Raw genomic sequence first — 9,657 nt, 5'->3', positions numbered from 1 at the left:
TCATGGAATATTTTGCTGAGACTGTTCTATAATGCCAGCTTTCTCTTCGTAAATTCCTTTAGCTTTTGTTTATCATGGAAGGATTTTATTTCATTGCCAAATCTGAAAGTAAGTTTTGCTGGGTATAAGATTCTTGGTTGGCATCATTTTCTTTCAGGGCTTGGTAAATGTTGTTCCGGGCCCTTCTAGCTTTTAGGATCTGGATTGAAAAATCTGCTGATATCCATAATGGTTTCCCCCTGAATGTAATTTGATTCTTTTCTCTTGCAACCTTTAAAATTCTGTCTTTATTTTATGTTAGGTGTTTTCATAATAATGTGCCTTGGTGTGGGTCTTGTAATTTTTTATATTTGGAATCCTATAAGCCTCTTGTACCTGGTTTTCCATTTCATTCTTCTGATATGGGAAATTTTCTGACATTATTTCATTGAAAAGATTGTTCATTCCTTTGGTTTGTTTCTCTAAGCCTTCCTCAATCCCAATAATTCTTAAATTTGGCCTTTTCATGATATCCCATAATTCTTGTAGATTCTGTTCATCATTTCTTACCATCCTATCTGTTTGGTCAATTTTATTTTCAAGATTAAATATTTTGTCTTCAATGTCTGAGGTTCTGTCTTCCAGGTGTTCTATCCTATCCTATTGTTTATGCTTTCTATGGAGTTTTTAACTTGGCTTATTGTTTCCTTCATTTCAAGGATTTCTGTTTGGTTTTTTTTCAGTATCTCTAACTCTTTATTGAAATGATCTCTTGCTTCCTGTATTTGCTCTTTTAACTGTTGATTGGTGCGGTCATTTAATGCCTGCATTTGCTCTTTCATCTCATCCTTCAATGGCTGCATTTGCTCTTTCATCTCCTCGTTTGCTTCCCTGATTGTTTTAATTATGTACATTCTGAACTCCCTTTCTGACATTTCTGACATTTCTGCTGTGCTGCCTTTGGGTTTTATTGATACAGTATCTAGGTTTGTTTGGGACATTTTCTTCCCTTGTTTTCTCATATTGGTCAGATACCAGTGGGATTTGAGATATTGCAGATTTTCTCTATTAACTTATAGTGTCCCTATATATTTCCAGTATATCACGTCCCTGCCTTCGGTAGCCTGAATCTTGGAGGAACTTGATAACACAGTACTTCTGAATAAAGCTGCCGCTAACCCTCTACTGGGTTCAGTGCTGGGGGCTAGTTTTGCGTGGAAACCCTCTCACTCGGTGGGCCTGCTCCGAGAAGCTGGCTGTAGACAGGGCCTGCCGCCAACAGAGGGAGCTGAGCTGCTCGGGAAAGCCTCTCGCTGTCCTGCCCTGGTCCCAGAAGCCGGCTGCGAGTCAGGGCCCACCACTGGGTCCAGGGCTTGAGGTTGGCTCTATGCAGAAAAGCTCTCACTGGGCAGGCCTGCTCCTGGAAGCTGGCTGTGGATCGCACCTGTCGTCGGAGGGAGCAGGGCTGCTTGGGAAGATTCTCACTGACCTGCCCTGCTCCGAGAAGTTGCCCACTGTCCGGGCCTGCCACCCGGGCCAAGCTTCACCCGGTGGGACAGACTTAGCCCGCGGCTCTATGTTGGTCCGAGTCTCTCAATACCTCCCATTCTTGAATCCTGAGTTCTAGAGCAACGGGAGATGCAGTCACCCTCTAGTCTGCCATCTTGGATCCCCCCCGATCCACCTTTAATACACTCAATGATGTGGACTAGAGAATCAATTCCAGTATTTACTGATGGTATTCATAGAATTGGAGGTTTTACAGATATATTATACCCATCCTGGTGACTGGATTTAATTACACTAGCCATAATGGAAGATCTAAGAAGAATGTATTCTCTTAGGTCTCCATCTATTTCCACATTCATTACATCTAGGGGCATAATTCCTTCTGTTAAGATGCTATGGCCCCTAAAAGTTAAATAATAATAAAATGATTGAGATCAAATTAGATGCTTCAATAGTTACTATTACAAATATCAATAATGAGCTTTTTGCTCTCCAATTTAAATACAGGCTTAAACACTATAATGACTGTAATGATGTCTGTGTTGCTACAACTAAATATCAATATCTAGTCCCAATGGGACTAAGAGATAATTAAAAATCATCTAATGATTTTTTCCCAGAGGGAGGGACATGAGTGTCCCTGGGCCACCACCCTCTGACAGGGTACTGACCGGGCCCCCTGACATCTTGGAGTCCAACGAGCTGATGCCGGGTTTAAGTGACATTTCTCCAGGTGAAGGATTAATAGAGGACTTGACTATGGAAGACAAAGCAGTGGAACAACTGGCAGAAGGATTGCTTTTTCACTACTTGCCAGATCTGCAGAGATCAAAACAAGCTCTCCAGGAACTCACACAGAACCAAGTTGTGTTATTAGATACACTGGAACAAGAGAATTCAAAATTTAGAGAATGTCATTCTATGTTGGATATTAATGCTTTGTTCACTGAAGCTAAACACTATCATGCCAAGTTGGTGCATAAGGAAAGAGATGCTGATGCTTCATGAATAGACATCAAAGTTAAAGAAAAGGGCACTTAAACTGCAGCAGAAGAGGCAGAAAGAAGAGTTGGAAAGGGAGCAGCAATGAGAAAAAGAATTTGGAAGAGAAAAGCAGTTAACAGCCAAACCAGTTAAAAGGGCATGAAAAGTTGTGTTTTTGTGTGTTTTCTTCATGTATCCTATACTCTTTGGATTTAAGATGACCTAAGTGTGGAGTGAGGTTCAGATAGTGCCTTATACTTTTGTGTTATGTTTTGAAATCTTCATCCCAGGATTGCCCTGTTTTCATATCTTACTTAAGCCATTTAAGAAGCCTTTCTTTCTTAGTAGTAGACATAATGTCACTTGGTTTTGATATTTATGTGTAACTTTTTCAACTTTTGTTTCACTAATTTTGATTCACTACTTTTGACTTCCTGTCATTTGTAAACTGAAAAATGCTTTGATTATTATGAGAGTCTAGACTCTTAAGTAGTTCAAAATTAGTATGAATTTTTAAGTTTCTTGATTACAGATTTAAAAGTTACAGTTGCTTATTTTATGAGATGACTTGCCTTTCTGGCATTGAAATACTGATTTTGATAATTGCCTTTTCATTACTTAGTTAAGAAAAATTGCCAGTTTTTTAATTACATATGTCCCTGGAAAAGAGATAGCATAAGCCTTTGTGAAGAATATAATGGGAAAGTATATACACAGGAAATAACAGCACATTAGGCATAGATTAGGTGAGCAAGATGCCAGATAGATTCTTCTAACCATATATTCTTGCTTCTTATTTTTGTTGCTTATGTACCTTTGGGGTTCAAAGTAGATGACATCATTCCTAAAGTTTGACAGGGGTGATGGAGCTATCATATACTCAAATGCCCCTATGGATTTATACTTAGTCATTAGGCAGTGAGATATAGTTTCTGTGCTTTCAAATCTCAAAGTGTAATGAAAAGTACCAACTACCTACTTTATAGATAATGATAAGATTGGCAGAAAAATTAGTAAATAGCTTCAAAAAAGAGGCAGCATGATGCCTTTAGTGTTTTCTAGAATTTTTTTTTTTCTGATATTATATGTAGGAACTTATGTGCGGGAAATAATATGAAGTTTCATTGTTCGAAATTGAAATTGTATTATACCTTTATTTTAGTATTATTTAACATTCAACTGGTCTCCAATCAAAGAATGTGTATCTTTTATAATCCACATTACATTTTTGGTAAGCTGGAACTACTACCTCTGATCACACATTAGGCTAATGATATAGAAAGCAATAGATTTAATTTGGGTGCTAAGAACTGGTGTTTAGAGGTTTAAGTAATTTGTTTGAAGGAGCCTTCTTTAATGAATGACTTATAGTCTCACAATTCACTTGACTTTAACTTAAGAATATAAATATATTTGAAAAGGCTAAGTGTTGCCATCCATCACTTGCAAAATTGCCTATGGAATTATTCACTAGGACTTACAGGACAATGTCACCTAAATTGCTGAATGTACTCTTTTATAATACAATATCTGATAAAGACTGTGCATTGTTTGTCAGAGTGGTTTTGACCAGTTGTAATGGTGGTTTAAAATGCTGGCTCCTGGTCACCACTCTCAATCTACTGAAGCAAATCTATTTGTTTGGTTTGTTTGTTTTACTTTATTTTTAAAGTTTTCCCCAGTGATTCTCCTGCATCTTGAAAGATAAGAACCACAGTTGTAGTGGCTAAGGTCATGGTTTTCCATACTAAACTGCATATTGTTTTTGCCTGGGAACTTAAAAAATACATTTTGAGATCTTACAGATTAGTTTTGATAAGAGCCAATGTATTTTTAGAGCACTCCTCAGATAATTATGATGCAAGGAACCACTGGTATAGACTATCTAGTGATTTATGTTTATAAGCAGTGAAATAGTTTAAAAGCTCTCTAGTAAATTTTGGGGTTAACTTATAATAAATTCTGAATTTTTTTTTCTTTTTCTTTTTTTTGTGGTGCTGGGGATTGAACCCAGGGCCTTGTGCTTGCAGGGCAAGGTCTCTACCAACTGAGCTATATCTCCAGCCCTGAATTATTGTTTTTAATATCCAGTCAGATTTAAAACTGAACCATAGAAGACAGGAAATAAATATAGAATTCTGGTTAATTAATTGAATTTCTGTATTAAATCATGTTTATTGAATGAATGTTAAGGCACATAAGCTTCTTTTAGAATTGTACTATTAAGGTTTGAAGACTTTTAAACATAGCAAAACAAATATATATCAGCATCCTTTATTTGAGGTAAATGGTAAATCAAAAGTACTGTTATCTTGGTAATTAAAATCTAAAATAACTGTACTTCAATAACAAATATATCTTGCTAACTAAACATATAAACCTTATAATTAATCTCACTGTATTTCTCACAAAATGGGATTGGTTGAAAAAATTTACCTTTGTTTTGAACTATCAAATATGTACTGAACTGAAAGATGCAAATTCATTGTGTTTACTCTGCGATAAGTATCATGTAAATATGCAGATGCTGAATGCAATATAGATGTGTCCACAGTGAGTGTTTGGGTGGCTACAGTTATAAGCATACTAATTATATGCCCTCATATATTTGTCTGATTTTGAACTTATAAACTTGTAAAGTGAGGATTTTTATGCATTTAATTAAAAAAAACTCTAAATTAAAAAAAAAACATCTAATGAACATTTGACATAGCAATAATAATAGCCAGGATCTGATAAAATCGCATTGTCACATCCAAGATATTCAAAACACAAAATTGATCTCATGGACTCTGCATTTCTGCTTGATCAAATACTTCCTAAGTTGAATGATATATTATTGGATTGATATGTTTCCTACTAATTCTTTTTTTGTATCATGATAATACGTTGTCATACTCTCAGAACCAAGTGCCGGGACCTCAAAGCAGCTCTCAAAACCAAGAGCCGGAACCTCAGAATAACTGCCCATCATTTGCATTTTACAAAATAAATAAGGAGGAGATGTAGGAAGTCATCCTTATCTAGCAGAATCAGACAAGGTTGAGCCACAGCACACAGAGGCTTCTTGGAACTGGCAGACATGGAGCTCTGTCCCGGATTGCCAGGGAATATGTGGCACTGTGGGCGTGTCTCCCTGTCTGATTCTATGACAGTTTCCGTAAGCAAATGGCTCCTCTAGCTGCACCCCATCCTGTTCCTCACAGAAGAAGCCCCTCCCATTCCAGACCCCTTTACCTGTGTGACTATAAATAAAGGAGAACTGGGCTACTCCATGTTGTTAGAGGCCAGATCTGGTATGACCCGACACATCACGCCCCCTCTCTTTTAAAAAGAGTATTGGTTTATATGTGTTTATTGATTAGATAAGTTTATGGGTAATTGATTGATTTATAGCCAACATCATCCTCCAGCAGTTAACCCTTTTCTCATCCATGCAGGATATGGCAGAAACCCCCAACAAGCAAAGACTACAGGGAGTAAGAAAATGCAGTTTCTCAATTTAAAAAGGGAGGAGGAAGAGACACTAATGGAAATAGATGGTAGACTTAGGCAATGAGAAACTGTAAATCCATGGAATGATTATCTGCTCTCTTGGGAGTCAGTTTCCATGGACACCTGCAGCACTTATATGTCTTGATTAATTTCCTCTGCTTCCTGTCAGGATAGCTTATTCTAGAATATTCCTTCACAATGTACAGGATACTTTTGCATGATTTTCAGACATGATTTTCAGTCTCATGAATTTGGCCTTATTCCCTACTCCTGCTTACACATGGGACAGCAGAGATTCTGAACAAGCAACATGCCTTGCCATGCGACTGGTACCAGGCACAGTCAGAATCAGTATCAGAACCCAACTCAAGACTCTGTAGGCATCTTACTATGTCAGGATGATTCTGGTATCAATTCTTCCCCTCCGATTCAGGTCACATGTTCTGTGATTGGTGAAGAAACCACATCTTGTATTTCTTTTGTTTCCTGGAGAATTTTTTTAACTTCTGGGGTCACAGTACAAAAAAAAGAATTAGTAGTACACATTGTTGAATGGAAAGTTTTATTGCCCTCAAAGTTAAAGGACAGCGCTTTCTTGCTTTCTTACTTCTAGTTCCACAGGTTTTTGATACCCTAATCTTGATCTTAGAAAATGTCTTCTTAAAAGCCATTGCAGTGTCCCTGCACATCCAAGCAGATCTCTCTGCAGAGTCCCCAATTTGACTGCTTTATCACTCTATGTCTCTATTTAGTCCTTGAACCTCTTTGAGCCTCAGAGCTTTCCACTTCTGACTCGGATACATTTTGTTTTGTTTTGTTTTGTTTCAATAGGTAAGGATGGCATCTGGTTATAATCTAGGCCCTAGCAAAGTGCTTGAAACTTAGTGGGCATTAGTTACATGGGAGCCACTGGTAATATTGTTGGGTTGTTTGTGACTGGCTTAGAGCTTCTGCAGAAATTGTCTTGACTGGGAGTTTCATTAAACAATGCCTCCAACAGCTTTTTCCCTAAACTCCCTCTTTCTGCCATTTCTACTTATCTGTCCTGTTTGTGGGCCCTCAGTTATGTCAGACTGTGACTGTGTCAGCTGAGCCTCTACTGCATCACTCAAGGCCCAGATCCAGGACTCTCTTTTCTCTCATCCATTTTTCCAGTGACCAGACAATTCTTGGAGTTGGTTTGACCATGTAATTTATCATCCAAACCATAAAACTCTTGAAAATGAAAAGCAAATTCAGATATTGAGAGCATCCAGGGCAAGCCATAGCATGTGATCCCCCAACCATGATCCTTGCAGGACTTAGACCTCATAGATTTTTCTCCTCTAGGTTTTCTAATTCATTCCTTGTGGGAAGCCCTGTCTTGTCAATCCAAAAGGTGTTTTCTAATAAACAACCCCATAGAACAGGATTTCTAGGTGTTTCCTCTGAAAAAATCTTACAACACTGAGTCCTTTGAACTCTTTTACTTAAAATTTTGTTGTTCTTTATAACTAGAGCTTGATGCTCTGCTACAATCTTACTGGTTATTCCAATACTGAAATGAGTTCATGCAGCTTGGTAAAGGGCTTCTAGCCTGAGATTCCCACTGTCCACCACTGCCAGCCCAGATGCTCTATGTCTCTGAGAGCCATGAAGCTTGATATTGGCCCAACCACTGTCTTGATGACTTGGCCCTCACCAGGACTCCTCCCAAGATCTAGGGACCCCAAGTGGGCAACAACAGGAGGAAACTTTGCTGCCTACTTCCCTCTAACATGCCAACCACTGAGCAGCAACTCTCATAAATCGTCCTTAATCCCAACATCCCCTTCTTCAGAGGATATGGATATATTAGTAGGGAAAATGGTCCCCATTACATGACTGTCACCCTGGCAGGAAAATCCTCATTCATAACATATTAAACATCAACCTTCACTTCAAAATTGTCATCAACCTTCCATGATATCTTCTGCCAGTACTTTAACCTCCTTTAGATTTCAGTTTCCCCAATATCTGACTTACACAGAACTGATTTGCAAGTGATTGCTTCATATGTATGAGATATTACTGTTACTACTGTTGTTATTGCTAAAAACAAAAGCAAAGGGTGGCTGGACCATGGAAGGCATAGGTATTTATTAATCTCAAAAGGCCATCTGTAGTAGACCCAAACTCCCCACAATCCCAAATGGAAATAGTCAATATATTTTGCTGCCTGTCCTGTTCTTTTTTCCACTTAGGAAAGCTATTGAGAAGTCACTATTTTCCTGCCTGTGTGTACAAGTATAATTTAGCAAGACTCTAGGAGACATTATCCTCACTTTAATTGTAACCACTAAAGTACTTAAGCAAATCATATGTTTATCAAGTCCCAGGACTTTTAAAGTGTTGATTCAATCTGTGCTGCAGATGCTTTATAAGATGTGCTGTACACTGAATAGGCTGATTTTGGGAGACCTGAGACCATGATTGTGTTAACAGTGTGAGCAAATAAGCCACAGTGGGAACTGCAAAGCTGCAGGATTTCTGAGTTCATAGTGAATCCTCTCCTTGCTAAAAATTGGCACCTGCTCCTCTTTGAACAGCACTGGAGCAGAATAATTTCCCTTCTCCTGTGCATCATTAAGCCTGGAGTTTCTTGCTCTAAGAAAGTAACTTTTTTTTTTTTTTTTTTGGTCTAACATTATGAAGATAAGAATGGAAAGAATGTTTAGGCATGGAGAAGAACAGAAGGAAGAGTGAAGTGAATGGAAGGAAATGCTTAGGATTATCAAATAGCCTTGTTTGGCTGGAAGTCCACAGCAGGGAAAGGAAACAGGGGGAGCGAGGGGAGAGGTTGGAGAGGGTACAGGGCTTGATGGTGAAAGGCCTGGCTGCCTCCTTTGGGATCATGGACACTGCTCTTTTAAAATGGAGCAACAATGAATGCTTTTAATCATAGAAGTAATATGTCAAGTTTATATCCTGGAAGATTCATTCCAGCTGCATTTTCAAGAATGGATTTAAGGGAGGCAAGATCAGACCTAGGATTAATTCTGGAACTTTTTGGTGGATGAAGATGACATGAACAATGATGATAGGATGTTAATCATGGTCCATTCATTGTGTGATTCAGTTCTCATCACAATGCTGAGATAGAAAATATGATTTCCTTGTTATATGAATGGAGATGTAGAGATCCCAAAAGTGGTAGGAAGTGAAATTGGGATGACTCCACCCCACTAGGTCAACTGTAGACAAAGGGGAATCTCTTCTTGTGGAATCTATTCTGAAGTCCAAACATCACCTGAAATAAGCCAGTGTGGTAGATCACAGAAGACCAGATCAGAAAAGTGCTTCTTCATTGGATTATTTTATCTATTTACTCTTCCCAACTTTAACTAACTTGAAAGAGCACATCTTTATGACAATATTGTAGCAATGAGTGAGACAATTTTCTTGACACTGATTTTTCTTATTCATTGCTGGGAGGTTTCCTGTGGAGTTGTAAAAGGGATGAAAATTGAATCCAGCACTTAAAAAGATTTTCAAATGAAGAGAGTTCTTCCTCATATTTATAGACTTAAAGTGTTGCCCTGATATGCTCATAAATCCTTGAAGGTAAGGCAAGTAAATCATGTTTAATAGTAGGGCCAATATTCTTTAATTACATGAAATTTAATGTGTTTTTTATTTCCATAAATAAAAATTTGTGCCCAGGACTGGATC

At 38.1% G+C, this 9,657-nt stretch overlaps 1 pseudogene across 1 annotated transcript in view; it reads left to right on the top strand.

The window, feature by feature from the left end:
* Positions 1-1,671: 1,671 nt before the first annotated feature.
* The window catches only part of LOC306671068 (biogenesis of lysosome-related organelles complex 1 subunit 6-like), a 343,174-nt pseudogene continuing 335,188 nt past the window's right edge, over positions 1,672-9,657 (top strand). Inside the window, exon 1 of the transcript XR_013766774.1 lies at positions 1,672-4,466. The product of XR_013766774.1 is annotated as a biogenesis of lysosome-related organelles complex 1 subunit 6-like (transcript). The remainder of the gene's footprint in view (positions 4,467-9,657) is intronic.

This window comes from Sciurus vulgaris, assembly GCF_902686455.1.
Source record: "Sciurus vulgaris genome assembly, chromosome: 10".
Lineage (NCBI taxonomy): Eukaryota > Metazoa > Chordata > Mammalia > Rodentia > Sciuridae > Sciurus > Sciurus vulgaris.
This window is presented reverse-complemented; position numbering and strand designations above follow the sequence as displayed.